Source organism: Bidens hawaiensis, unplaced genomic scaffold, assembly GCF_021521415.1.
Source record: "Bidens hawaiensis isolate Kalapana, Puna unplaced genomic scaffold, B.hawaiensis_p1.1 tig00045242_1, whole genome shotgun sequence".
Lineage (NCBI taxonomy): Eukaryota > Viridiplantae > Streptophyta > Magnoliopsida > Asterales > Asteraceae > Bidens > Bidens hawaiensis.
The window spans coordinates 1-15,340 of NW_027498027.1; positions in this window are offsets into that span (position 1 = coordinate 1).

Here is a 15,340-nt window from a genome sequence, read left to right on the forward strand (position 1 = left end):
AAATGGGCTTCCGTTTTATACTAACCACTTGACTTGTTTTCTTCCCATTGATGTGGATATCGTACACACACTTTGATTACATTTGAAAATTCTAACACCTGGATAAGACGCTCAATTCCCCTTTTTTTCTCCCCTCGAAACATATTGATTTGAGTTCAACAAACATGCACATATATAACCCCAAATCACCTTAAATGAATTATAAGGAACAAAAGCAACAAAGTTTTACTCTAGATCAATTACACACGTAACAAATCTAAAAAAAAAAGTAACAAAAATTATTTAAAGTGTAATTTAGAGCATATCACTCCACCACCTACTTGCCACTGCCATCACCACCACATGTCATCACTGCCTACATCCACCACCACAATCTCCATCCGTCACATATAATCTGGTCCAACAATCTATTTTAGTTTGAACATGTTTCGACTTAATCTAACATCAAACCTTTTAAAAATAGTGCGCTTTAACCCGAATAAAGTTCAATTCATTATTCAACTTGATCTGACCCACATATTTTACCAAACATAGTTTAAAACCCTCAGGTTTTGACTATGACATATTATTGCCCAGTACCTATTTTTGGTACAATAAGTAATAGTAATATAGTATAAATAGCTTTTAGAAAAACATGTCTCCTATTGTTATTGTGTGTCCAACATTTAAGTTTTATAAAATTAAGCTCTTTACTGGTTTGGCCAGCTTAATTTTCTATTGACTTTTTTGGTCAACCTAAAAAGTCACAAATGTTGAAAAAGTCAAAAGTCCACATAAAATTCAACGTGACCAAAAAAAGTCAAAATGCTCATAAAAGCTGAGTTTTCAAAATCATAAGCCAAACCGCCATACTGAAGTATTTACCTCTTTTTTTATGAGAAGTATTGACCAACAACTTTTATCTTTAAACCACCTTTGAATTTGTATCATCCACGTTGACTGTTGACACAAAAAAAAAAGAAGTTAAATGTCACTAAATAAAGTAATAATCATTTAATAAGCACTTTAGAAACTAACAACAAACATGTTAAAGTTCTCATAATTAATAATGGGCCTTCCAAAAGAGTAACTCTGCAAGGTTAAAATGGTAATATCAGCATAACTCATAAACAAATGCATACACGTGTGAAGACATACTCAAAAAGTCACATAATCTCTGAATTTGATAGATGCTTTCAGTGTTTTATTTAATGGTGTACCAATTCTTGTGCTAATATCTAAGACAACAAAATGAAAATGTTAGTATTCCAAAATTCAAAATAAATCTTATTTAACATATCATAATGGTCCTAAATATAAGAAAATAAAGCATACACTTCTAATGACTTTTTGTTGGTATATTAGTTTTGGCAACTCTTAAACGGCATCTAGATATTACAAATATGATCAAAAAATTATTAGGGATTCTATTAAGTGTGACCTACCCATTGAGATGCATATATAGAGCCTCTTGCTTTGATATATGTTTGTAGAAGCATAGCTACTTTTTGCATGATTTCACATCTCAAAAGTAAGTGTATACAGTTCAAAAAAAAGGTTTGAAATTTTGAATGCACAAGAATATTTGTTTCACACCTAAACAAAAAAAAAATAATAAACAATATCATAACTTGCTTCTGGGCATAGTTGGGTTTCTAATCTATCTCCCAAGTAAAGCCGATGAATGCCATTAAAAAATGGTTATTATTATATGATTAGATAATTCAAACTTCATGAGAATGAATGTGGTTTTCAATATGTTTTATCAAAAAAGATGAAATTATAAAGACCAAGAAACTAAAGCCTAAATCGAAAGTCGCGGACCAATAAACAAACCAGAAAGCCGCATGTTTGCCTTATCGTGCAGTAGGTAACCAATCACTCAAAATTACAGATTTGCAACATTAGCATTCAGAGAAAAATTGGGGATTTCACATAATACAGATAAAATAAATTGTTGTATTTACCTCCCAAGGTTTTGAGTTACGTTCAGGCCTCCAAAAGTTTCAGCAGATAATTTTGACCCGTCGTCTTACTGGTAAAAAATATGCATCCTTTTTGGTTTCTCATTCGTAGCTCCATGTTCAGCTTCATTCCATAAGGTACCTCATCACAAATATATAAAACCTACAATATTTGAACAATAATGTTAAACGATCCCAAGCTTGAACTATTTTACAAATCCTATAGAGATTAAACATCTATCCAACAAATTCTATAGATTAAAACAGGTTACATCACATTATATAGCAAGAAAAAATTCCACATAGTAGCATATATCCCTAACCAAAATAACTTCCAAAAGTCAGTAACTCCTCCTTTCATAAAAGGAATGAAAGCAAATGTGTATGTAAACACCATGTGAGTTCTAACATTTTTCTTTAACTTTGATGATTACTATACCTAGTCTGTAATAACTATCAGTATATTAGGTGTATTAGTGTCACTCATTTAGAGTTGCTTACCAAACATCATCCCAAAATGGACCTGTTTCCACAAACCTTAAAACTCAGTTATGAATGTCATTAGAACACGCAAACACCAAACTTTATAAATTTGCCCACCTAAAGACACCATAATTGCAAAGCTAAGGCCCAAATGAAATTCAATTGCACAATTTGTTGAAAGTGTGTGCCAAAATACAAAACCTAAGACCAATTCATGTTTATATAAATACTGAATCTCTACACAAAGTTGTTTGATTTCAAGATAAGCAACAAATTGCAAACATAAAACTATAATTTAAAAAGTTACAAAATTATCTGATTAAAAATTTATTATACTTTAAACTTTGTATATTCTCACAGTAATATTTCCTTATGTCTAACAGTAATTTTTCCTTAGTTTCACTCTAGAACTATTACCTGGTAAAAACCAACATAACTGAAACCTAAGTTGAGGTTAGGAACTTCAAGTACTCAATTTCCATTTGGGAAAATTTGTTATACAACTTCCTAATACGATCATAGCCCATAAAATTGTATCTTCTCTGTCCAACTTCATGCATACTTAAATTAATAAAAATGACTCGATATTATCATAGAATGTATACATAAGACTCCCTAATAAAAAGATTATGTTTGTTGTCTACTTTTATTAGATTTGATGAATTAGGGTTGAATAACAGGAAAAGTTATGGTTAGTGAACCAAATTAAAATCCGAGGGAAGATCAAAACAATAGTTAAAACGAAACATGAATTAGGTTCAATAATATGATGAAAATCAGACCAAACAGGGATGATTGCTCTTACAATGATTAAAGCATAAACGATATCCATGGAAGAATCGGAGTTACCTTGAACCGATCAGATACGATGATGAGGAATATGTTCGTGGTTGATGTATAACACCGAAGCAATTTGGTGCTTCAAAGCCTGGATACCAGCGATTAATTGGTGATTTTGGGACAGCAGATGTCGTGATCTGCAACCTGCGTTCAGAATTAATTGGCTATTGCAACAGGTAGAGATACGATCGATCAATTGTTCACAAGAAGAATATGTAGGTTTTGGACTTGTAGGGTTTCAGAATGTGATATAATCCGTTTCACCATATCCAACGCTGCCCGTGAAAACGGGTCAAACTCATTCATTCACAAATCAAGCAATTTAGTGGCTCTAGAAGAATGAGGGAGCGATGTGAGAGCAGCACGTAGGATTTTAAGGTAGACAATTATAATGATAAATAGATTATGAACCAATATTTATATATGGGTTCATTTTAATGTTGGTTTGTTTTAGAAGAACGGATTGACTTACGGAAGAGTGTCATCGACAAAGAATATGCATTGAATAATAAAAGAAAAGGTGTGTTTCTATCCCAACTATTTTTTAAAAAACGATTTTTGTAGCTTCAAGGTGTATAATAAAAAAAATATTTCTAAGATAAAAAAATACCTTTTGATTTTTGTGAGCAGGGTTTGGTACAAGTTCGCTCGTGGTTTATCAAGGGAGTTTGATTTATATTATAAAGTCATGTTCATTGCACCACCACTTTTATTGATTATGATTTCTCAAATGACTTATCTACTCCTCTCACAAACCTGAAGTATATTGACTTTTGATTTATATTTTGTTCCAAGTTGCATGCAATAGATCTCCTTTGTCAATGACAAATTTGGATGTTACCATGATAAAAACATTATCAGAAACATTAGCGAGTTGAGAAGAAACCAATTGATCAGATTATTCTAGGTTATTTTGACCAAAAAAAACTTGCTTACAAAATCAGAAACATAAGCGGGTTGGGTAGAAGGTCATAGTGACTAATTTCGCATGGACCGTTTGAAACCGGAACACTCCTTGTCCAGTATTTTGATTAACAATACGGGTGCCGCATATGAATATAAAAGCCTTATTATTTTAAAATCGAGCTGAAATGAATTTAGCCAATCTTTCTTTCCTTTTTTCTCTCACTTTCGATCTATTTGACTAATTATGAATGTACAAACCGAACTGAATTAAATGAGACAAGTGTTGGGTATTAAATCATGGTTAGTTTGGTTTTTTTTTTTGTGAAATTTAGGTAATAGTAGAAGCAATAATTGGGCATCAGATGGACTCATCAATAGTTAGGGAAACTAGCAATTAGTTCAAATAAAATAAAGTACATTATTTGTATATGCTTTGTTGTTATAAAACGTATGGTTTGTTAATGTTTCAGTAAACATGTAGCAATTTATTTGTATATATGAAACTTGCAACTTATTTGTAATTTTAGAGATTTATGAACTTTTCATTTTTCATTATTATATGTAATACGTAATTTTATTTATATAATGCATTAAAGATTTATCAGTTACACCGTTTTTATTGTCCAACTCGTGTAATACACAGGTTTCTAACCTAGTATATTATATAGATGATTAATGATTAATAAGATAAGAGTAAATTATTAAACATTAAGCAATTAAAACGGTGAAAAAACTATTCAGAAGACTAAGCATTTGAATACTCTTCGTATAACTTTCAGCCCATTTGACATTTTATTTATAATTTAAAATAATCTCATTTGAATTATGACCCTCCGTTAACCTATTTTCATATGAATTGAGTAATTTTTTTTTGCTTTTGGTTCTTATCATGATTTGTAATATATTATTTATTTTTTTATTAAAAAAAAAAAGAGATTGAAAAAAAAAATTTAAGTTGTTGCATGTCAAAATGTCCCGACCAGTTTTAACACCAACTAAAATTACACATTTTGTCCTTTTACACAACCTGACCATCAACTCCTCTATAATTATGTGAGGGAGTTTTCTAACTTTTTTAGAGGATGTTGAGTGGTTGTGAGTAAATGAGAGAAAATTTTAAAGAAATTGATAAATTTTGAGTAAATTTGGAGAAATATTGTTCATCCTGTATTCATATTTTAATATATTTGAAAGAGTTTGTGAGTAAAGAAAAGAGAAAAAGTAATGATAAAGATGTAAAAAATATTATTTAATTTTATATGAGAGAGAAAATATAATATTTTTTTTAATGTAATTATAGAGATAGAGATGAAGAACCTGACGTGAATGCTCTAAATCATTAAAAACAATCTTCAACTTTGTTCTCAAGCCCGTTAAAAGATTTTTGAAGCAATAACATCAAACTTGTTGAAAAAGGTGGACGAAAGAATGCACTGGAAATAATAATAAATTCAACAAACGCCAAAACAAAAGAATTAGTTCTGCCAATAACCAAAAGGGTAGAAAAACTTTGATGGAAAAACACAGGAATGGAACTGGTTTCATTTGAAGCCAAGGAGTTTTCATAAGAAAACATATAATTGCAGTTATGGAACAACTGATTTTGCACAGAACCAAGTCCAATCTTGGTCACTCTATATCTAACAATTGAATAATCAACATTTATTTCTTATAAAGTCATCTAAACCTAAAGTGGCCATCGTATGAAAGTGTTTTGAATTTGCCCCAGCAGCCCTAACACAAGTAAAGCAATAGAGATAAAATCGATAGAGATAAAATGGGTCTGTTTAATGGTCTTACCCGCCAAAACCAATCTTCACCAGTCTCTGGCTTGGGTGCATTGATCAAATGGGTCTTACCCGCCAAAACCAACCTGGATCCGTTTAATGGTAAAGCAATAGAGATAAAATCGATTAGAAAAGCAACATGTACCCGTTTGATGATCAATGCACCCAAGCCAGAGACTGGTGATCTATATGTAAAGTTAGGCGATTAGGGTTTCAGTGAGAGTGAGAGAGAGAGAGAGAGAGAGAGAGAGAGAAAATTTTAGAAGACAATCACACAATCTGGGTATGGGCAAAATCAGGATCAACGTATTGCATATGACCCGAATAATATTAACCCATGAATCCCTATAATGCCAATTTCAATGGGAAAAACGGACACATAGATTAATAATTATTCACTTTTCTTTTGCATTCTATTTATATTATATCTATATATACTTTTATAAAAATAAATATTAACATATTATTTTACTATATATTCCAAAATACTTTATGAAATCTAAAAATTAACAACAAACCATGTTTGTCAAAGATTAAAAAGAATATAATTTCAAATGTTATCATTAACATATTCTACTATGTATATCGTAGAAGATTGTAAATAAAAACAAAACGTGAATATGTTTTCATTTTACAAAGTAATTTTTTTAATCATTAAATTATAAATATATACTTAAAAGTCGATCCATTTTTTTAAATCAATACATTTATCTATATTATTATTAGTATTGGAAATTGTCATATAAATTTATAAATTATAAATATATGCTTTAAATCTATCCATTTATTTTTTCGGTTAATTTAGTAAACTATATATATGTTAAAATGTAATGATTGTATATACCAATCACTTTCAGACATAACAAAGTTTATCATATTTAATTTCTTAGTTTTATATATTAAGGATTGTTTCGTGTTTTTTTGTGGAACTTAAATTTGATTTTTATCGGTCAAAAGTTGATAAATAGATTGTTTGGTACAAGTTAATTACATTTAGATCAAAACTTGTTACGGGTAAAAAATGAGAAATCTGGATATTTTAAAAGTTTGAGGATGCAAATAGGCTTATCGTAAAATTTGTTACGGGTTCAAAGTGTTAACTTGAAAATGTCAAACAGATGAATGTTAGAGTTCTAAACATGATTCGGGTTTCAAGTTTATTTTCAATGACATTTTTGGAATGGGCAATTTCATATATACCCTTACAAAAGTTGAAAATATCATATATACCCACTCAAAACTAAATATATCATATATACCCTTACAAACTAATTCAAATTTCATATATGCCCAATTTATTAAAAACATTATAAAAGTTTACCAGTTTACCCTTGTTTTTTCTAACTTTAAAACACTTTAAAAAAATCATCACATATGGTCTTTCTTCCCTCACGGCTCTTTCTCCTTTCACCTTTTAACTCTCAGATCTGAAATAGTGATAATTTCCGTTGTCACCAATGTGAGAAATCTAAAACAAAACAAATTACGGGTGTGATGATAGTTAAAAGGGGATAAAGTTAGGGTTATACGACGATAGCAGGGTGACAGAAAGATTGGGCGCTGAGGAGGTTTCGCCACCATCTCCGACACCCCTCAGATCTGAATCCGGCCACCACCCCCGTGGAAGAAGACAAACGGTGAGGAGCAATAGCCAGAGAGGGAATTAACCTTTGGTACTGGTCGGAATACTCGCCGGAGTTGGTGTTGAGGAAATGATTGGTTTCCCGGTGTTAATATGGTTTCCGGTGATGAGGCAGTGTGGACTCACAAGAAGGAGGAGATGGTTGTGTTTCAAACATTAATTTTATAACTACTCAAAATGAAAATAAAAAAAAATGGATATAAACAAATTGTATAATATCAAAGGGTAAAAAAGTCATTAAAAAGAAGTTATTTAAATTTGGGTATATATGATATATTCATTTTTGGTCGGGTATATATGATATTTTGAAAGTTTGTAAGGGTATATATGAAATTAATCCTTTTTGGAAATATCAAAAAGCTCAGGATTTGACAAATTGACTATTTTTTCTTCAAATATTAAAATTTAAGAAAAGAACACTTTTGACATGCCAACCCAGGTCTATCAATGTTTTTAACTTTTATCAAATTTGAAATATTTGTGTCAGCATTAACTTTTCATTCAATTATGACCAAAACGTTGTATGGGAAGCATGTCATGTAAAACTATGCTCAAATGAAACAAAATATTCACAAAATTGAATGGATTAACATGTTATTTTTATATTGTCATTATGACAAATTCGCCCCCTAAAATTATCAAAATCTTTTTCATGGTTTAGCTTAGTAAAATATAGTTCTTGAAAAACATCCGTCATTACAATTTAATTTTCTCATTTCCCTCGATGGGTGGTATATTGATAAATATATCAATAATGGTAACGCTCATTCTGTATTTAGGCCTAGTGATTAAAACTAGTATCGTATGAGAAGTCTTATTTCGAAATTGGTTCATAACCAAAATTCTTTCAATGATACATATATGACACTAAGAATGAAATATTTAATAGAAAGAGCGTTATCGGGTACGTTTTTTCACATTTATTTTTTTATTAAGTTCATTTAAAAAAATCATTTTGTGACATAAATAAAATCAATTCATGCACACATAGTATAGATACAAGCATATATGTAATACATTTTTTTCATATACATCATGTAATTATTTGTTTTACTTTTAGTTTTATAGTTTGGATAATCACGTGTGTGACACGGGCTTTAAAGCACACACACACACACACACACACACACACACATATATATAGGGTAAGGTTAATGTAAAAAACAATAGTTTTGTGAGAAGTATAAGAATAGATGTACACCATTAGATCTAGTATCTAGTGGTTGAGATTGATAGTTTTTAAAAACTTATATTCTATATATATATATATATATAGGGGAGGGGGTAGGGTTAATGTAAAAAACAATAGTTTTGTGAGAAACATAAAAATAGATATACATCCTTGGATCTAAGATCTAGTGGTTGAGATTGATAGTTTCTAAAAGTTGCATAGTTTCCTATTTACATGTTATAGTTTCTTATTTGAGTGGTTTACTTTATTTTAAAGGCTTCTCACACTTCTCACAAAACAATTGTTTTTTATTTGAACACTTTTCTAGGTGAGTGTTATCCTAAAAACAAGTAGTTTCCTAGGAAGACTAAAAGTAAATCATAGCCATTGGATCATGCTAATCAATGGTTGAGATTTAAAATTACCAATAACCGACATAGTTTCCTAGAATTACTCTTTCATCACTGTAACCGACATAGTTTCCTAAAATTATTCTTTCACCATCATTTGTAATGCCAAATGTCAAAATTTCGTTGGTTCTTAACATTCCTAAGAAATTCCTTATTCTTATTTGAACTATTTATATATATATATATGAAAGGGATATTTAAAGAATCAGTTGAGTTGCAAGAAATCTTAAGAATCAATATTAGCCACAAGTTTAATTAATTGTCTAGAAGATTTGTGGTTGTTATTAAATTAGAATAAAAAGGTGATGAATGAGGGATAATTAATATTATTAAATGGTAAAAAGGTAGTTTAGTAAAAAGAACATTAAGTCTTATCAACAATTTATTAATCCTTATTGTTTTTGTTTATTAAAGATGACATATCTTTATCTCTATTTCTAGCTTTATCTTTATATATAATAAAAGAAAACAGTTTCTGACACGTGATCCCATTTAGAACATGTGTCAGCCCCATGTTTAATTTGATAAAGTGTTCACAAAATAGAAGGCCACGTCTATTCTCTTCCTCAATAAGCTTTGTCAGGAATCTTTTCTGAAATATTTACTAGGTTTTGTGTCTTCTCTTTATCATTCAAAATTTGAAAAACGAATATATACGTCTCTCTCTCTCTCTCTCTCTCTCTCTCTCTTTAAACCTGCAAACTCTCTTTCTTGAAACCTTCAAACTCAATATGTGGTTGTTTTATGTGATTAAGCCCATGTTATTAGTGGATGTTAAGGTTGAAACAGATGATTAGGAAAGGAATCATTCTTCTACAAAAGGTATTTTTTGCTTATTCTAACTACACATTGGATGCCTGGGTTAATTTTATCCATTAGGAAATAAAACTGTTTGCTCAGGTCTTCAAGAAGATGAAATTGCAGTCTTTCAATTTTAGTCAAGAATAAGGTAATTTCATATATTCAACTAATCCACTTTTGTGTAGTTATCCTTTTGTTAACTGGATCTGTTTGACCAGTCAGAAGCAAAAGTTTTGACAAGCTTGTCATGTTAGTTTCTTGTATAAAATATTTTCTTTTATATTTATTTGTTGGTTTTTTTATATAAAATTTGGCAGATACATTTTGGAGGGTAAGGAGCTTGAGTTCTACATGAAGAGGCTCCATAAGTTGAAAGAAATGGATACTAGGTGAGTCTGAAATTCCCGCCATTATCTAGATTGTTGGTAATTAATTGCTAGATCATCAAATTATAGAGATAGAGGAGAAACCGTTCATTTACAATTGACAATAGAGTAATTTACTACTCGTAAAAATCATCCATACTTATTTTTAGCAGTTAATATATGTTTGTTAGAATTTATTTTTTTTAGGATGTTGCATGTGACGGGTGTTCATGGTGCGGTTTAGCCGCTTTTTGGGTCAAACCGTAACCAAGCCATTAGTAACGGTTTTTCATTATTGAAACCCGAAACCGAACCGCTGAAATTTAAAACCAAACCGAACAGTTACCGACGGTTTGGTTCCGGTTTAGTTTCATAGTTTAGACCATTAAAAGATATAAAAGCTAACATATTTCTTTTTTTTCCAAAAAAAGAACACACCAGTTAACATGAACATAAAATGGTTAAGTAAAAAAAACATAGCCAATGCATAAAACAATTTCAAGCATCCTAAAAAGCCATTTGTAGCAACTTTCGTATACTGTTTAAAGTTTAAAGTATTGTATACTGTTTTGTTTACATGTCTTTATATGTAACAACTTTTGTTTGGATTATTGTTGACTACTGTTGTGGTGATCCATTTGTAGGATTTGATACTTTTAAATAAAGACGCCAATAGAAGGACTTGGAAAGACCCCTTTTTGCATCAGGAAGGTACTAGAGGTAAACTTTTGATTTCGTTCCAATATTTATGTTGAACTTTGTATTCAAATTAGCATAGAAACATGATATTATGATAGAGTCACAGCTGGCAATATGGGACAGCTGGATTCTATTTATGGGAAATCGACTTAATTGATTCGGTTATAACTATTATGGTAAACTAGCTGTCAAATCAATCAATGGTCCTCCCGAAAATTAAGGAGCAAGCCACACTAATTTAGGGTCTGGATGTTTTAAATAGCAAGCTTATTTATCAGTATTTTTATTCAAGTTTTATGTCTGTCTTTTGACTCTTTTCATTGTAAACGGAGACCGTGCCCCTCTCGAATCGGGCCACTATCATCTTCTTTTTCTAATAAAACTAGCCTATCTTTGTTTCCATCAAATCCCGTACTTATCATATTATTTACTAGACTTGAAATGAGTGGAGTTATGAGTTGAATATATTAAATGAAGGTTTATGATATGTGTTATAATTTTGCATTCCATATAATAACTTTGAGTTGAATCTATCAAACAATGAAGGAATAGCCATCTGTTAGCATGCTTTCTACGTGCAACAAAAGATGTGTCGTACTGGAAGTATATGTGTTAGGTGCTCGTGATTCGACTAGATATATTCAGCTGGACAACAAACTTGCAGGTGCTCGAGTTCTTCTATAACTGGTAAATTGTAGTCATCTGTTTACTTTTGGAAATTTGAGCTTTTTATTCTTCTGTTTTTGAGATCCTTGGGTATATATACTCAATGGTTATACTGGTGGTTGGTGCAAATTCCTAACATAAGCACGGGATATAATTGGTAAATATGGTCTTTATAACCGTAGTGAATGATTTGGTTTACAGTCGGTGGGTTTGGTTTCGCGGTCGGTTTATTTTCTTAGTTTCGTTCGGTCAGTGCCAAAGGATTAAACCGTAGTGAACTGTTTGGTTTATGGTTTATACAAAAAACTGACCGTATAAAACTGGACAGGGCCGTGAGATTTAGTTACATTTTAAAATTTTAAATATATCATATTAAATATATTTAACTATGTAAATCAAGCAAACTGAAACATTGAAGTGAACACAGTAAATTAGTATTTTTTGGCTTATTATTTGGAATGATCATTGGCTCTATGTTGCTCTCTGGTTTAAACCTAAAAAATCTCATGCTTATTTGTTAAATGAATGTTTAGAAGCATTAGAAACTACTAAGGTTTACTAATGCTTGATTAGTTGATTGGTTAAAAAAATCACATTCTATAAAACCTATTGTCTGCCTTTATGTAATTCAAATTTTGGATATTAAGAAGAACCTATAATTCAGCTTCTAATTAATAAGGTAACCAAACCAAACTTAGAGGTTTTGTTAGTATAATTTTCAAACCGTGAAATCAAATCGGAACCAAACCGTATGTAACGGTTCGGTTTGGTTCGACTTTAAATTTCAACAATTAAGTTTCGGTTTTTGATTATCAATAACCGTTGGTAACGGTTTGGTTTACGGTTGGACCCATAAACCGTTAAAACCGGACCGTTAACTCCCCTAATGGTCAGCTTAACTATAAAGAGGGTGTAACTTTTATTAATTTGTAGGATATGATGACAAAATATGGCAATGAAATGGGGCCATAGATGCAATAAAAAGAGCCATATAGGACGTGCTTACTGCTCTCGGAATGGAGACACAGGTACACACATATCAATTATGTTATTTATTATATATTGTGTAATAATAAATAGAACATTCATAATTTCTTTCAAGGAAGTCCTACCTACAATAAGAAGAACTCCAGTAAAAGATTTTTATTTGATAACGTGTTAGTTACCCCAATATGATTAGTCATGTTATTATGATTATGTTACATTTAATTGGCGTTTGCGTATTTCAGGTCTGCAATGGAGCTACATATGTCCACAATGATATGCTAAGAAACAAGAAAGATGGAATAGTATGTTAGGTGTTGATGAAATGTTGAATTACATATGTACTCAAGATACAGAAATGGATTTAAATGAATGATTTGTGTTTCTTCTAATAAATTCGGTCATTTTTTTCTCATAAATTAAATGAGTTATGTTTTTATCTTATATATTTTTTTAGTAATCAGTATCGTATATAAAATGACTCATGCTTTATTAGTTGTTTGTAACTCATTTGGCTTGCTTCTTGCTTTAATAGTTGTTTGTAACTCATTTTTTTGTTATATAAATTGCATTTAATTTGTATTCATATTACAAAATTGTTGTTACTAATGAGTTTTTGTTTTATGCTTTATAATATTAGTTCAATTTTAATGTTTACAGAATATTAGAACAAACGTTTTAACAACTCAAGCGATTTAGGATAACAACTGCAGTAGAAAACTAATATTAATAATACTTTAAATTGTTTGGTTAAGGGTTTGAAACCCTAGGTTTAACGGCTCGGTTCTTGATTTGAAAGTACTTTATTGACGAGTTATTGTAACAAAGATTTGTTGAGATACTAAATACCTTAAACTATTATTTTGTAACCCGTGTGTAACACGGGATATAAGCTAGTATATTATATAAAACATATGATATGAGACGTTGGTTAAATGCCTTATTCATTAGTTTTTTTTTCAGTTCCTTTTTTGACCAATTTTTTTACTTAAAACTATCATTTAGTTTTTTAAATATAACGTTAAACAATGTGAATTTTCTTTTAAAATGTATTGAATTGTAAACTAAATTTTCTTTATATTTATTTTATTATTCGACTAAATTCTTTTGTCATTAACGTACAGTTTTACAGCAACATTTTTTTACGTTAGTTTTGTTTTCAAGGTTTTATGTCCCCTTTCATCACATGGATTCACGGCAATGTTTTGCCATTTTTTTTGTTACGTAATTTAGGTTAAATACCCACTTCACATGTAGGGAATTACATACACATACTGATAACTTACCCAGGCTACACAAATTACATAAATTACCTAAATTACTACACGATACACATATAACATAAATTACTCAAATTACATCTACACAAATTACCCAAATTACCATAATTACATTACTTAACCAACCACGAAATACATAAAATTACATAAATTACCAATTACATAATTTATAGTATTACACAAAATACATATATTACATAAAATACATATTTTTTTTTAAACGGCCAACTAAGTAACGCCGGGTACCCCGTACGCGGCCCCCATTGGCTAAAGGTAGCCCGAGCCGGCCACTAGTCCGGACGGACGGAGCCCCTAGCGGTCAACCTGTTGAGGGATTCACCGGATAAAACCCGACCCCCACGCCCACCAAACGGCACGACAGCGAGGAACCGGTAAAACCGGGTGAGATCAGGACTCGAACCCTGACAAGCCAGAGTTGGTGGTAGTGAGGTTTGATCCCCCTACCTCTCACTTATAAAGTGAGTGCTCTACCATTAAGCCACAACCAACTTATACATAAAATACATAAATTACTCAAATTTTCAAAATTAAAAGTATTATACAATCTAGTTACATACATCACAGAAATACATAAATTAAATATATTGCAAATTACACCAACTATGATAACACACAGATCACATAATTAATTAAATGAGTAATAAAAATAAATTATCTTTTTTTTAAGAATTCAATTACATACATTAGTTTCTGTAAGAATTGCAATAAAATAAATATTTATATTTTTTTAAGAAATCTAAGTTAAGATTTCTTAAAACTCATCAAGTGTTATGAATTATTGATGAATGCTATAACATTATTGATGGATGACACATTTGTCAAACATCTTTAGTCACACGAACACTCCAAATGAAATATAATAGTTGAGATTGTCGGTAGATTTACTTTTTGAATAGTAGATTTGATATTATAAATAGCATGTATTTGTAACGAAGTTATCCATCCCGGTAGAACTAACAATTCACATATATCTCTTCACTCTCTTGTCTCTTAGATATAATAAAGTTCAATTATTACTTCAATAATCTTGTTATAATTAGAGCTAATATTATAACACGTTATCAGCACGAGCCGCTTATATCCTAACCAAGAAAGGTAATAGACACAAAGGTATCTACATAAGCATCATAAACACTTCTTTAATTATGTACATTAGATATATATCTATGCATATACATATACTAACTAATATACTGAGTAATAGCAATAATGTGTATAAACATTGTTATTAAAATTTGATAACTATTCTAACTTTTATTTATATATGCACACTAATATCTCATTTAGAAGTTAGATTTATTTATACTAACAATTCTATTCTTATTATTGTGCATACTAATTA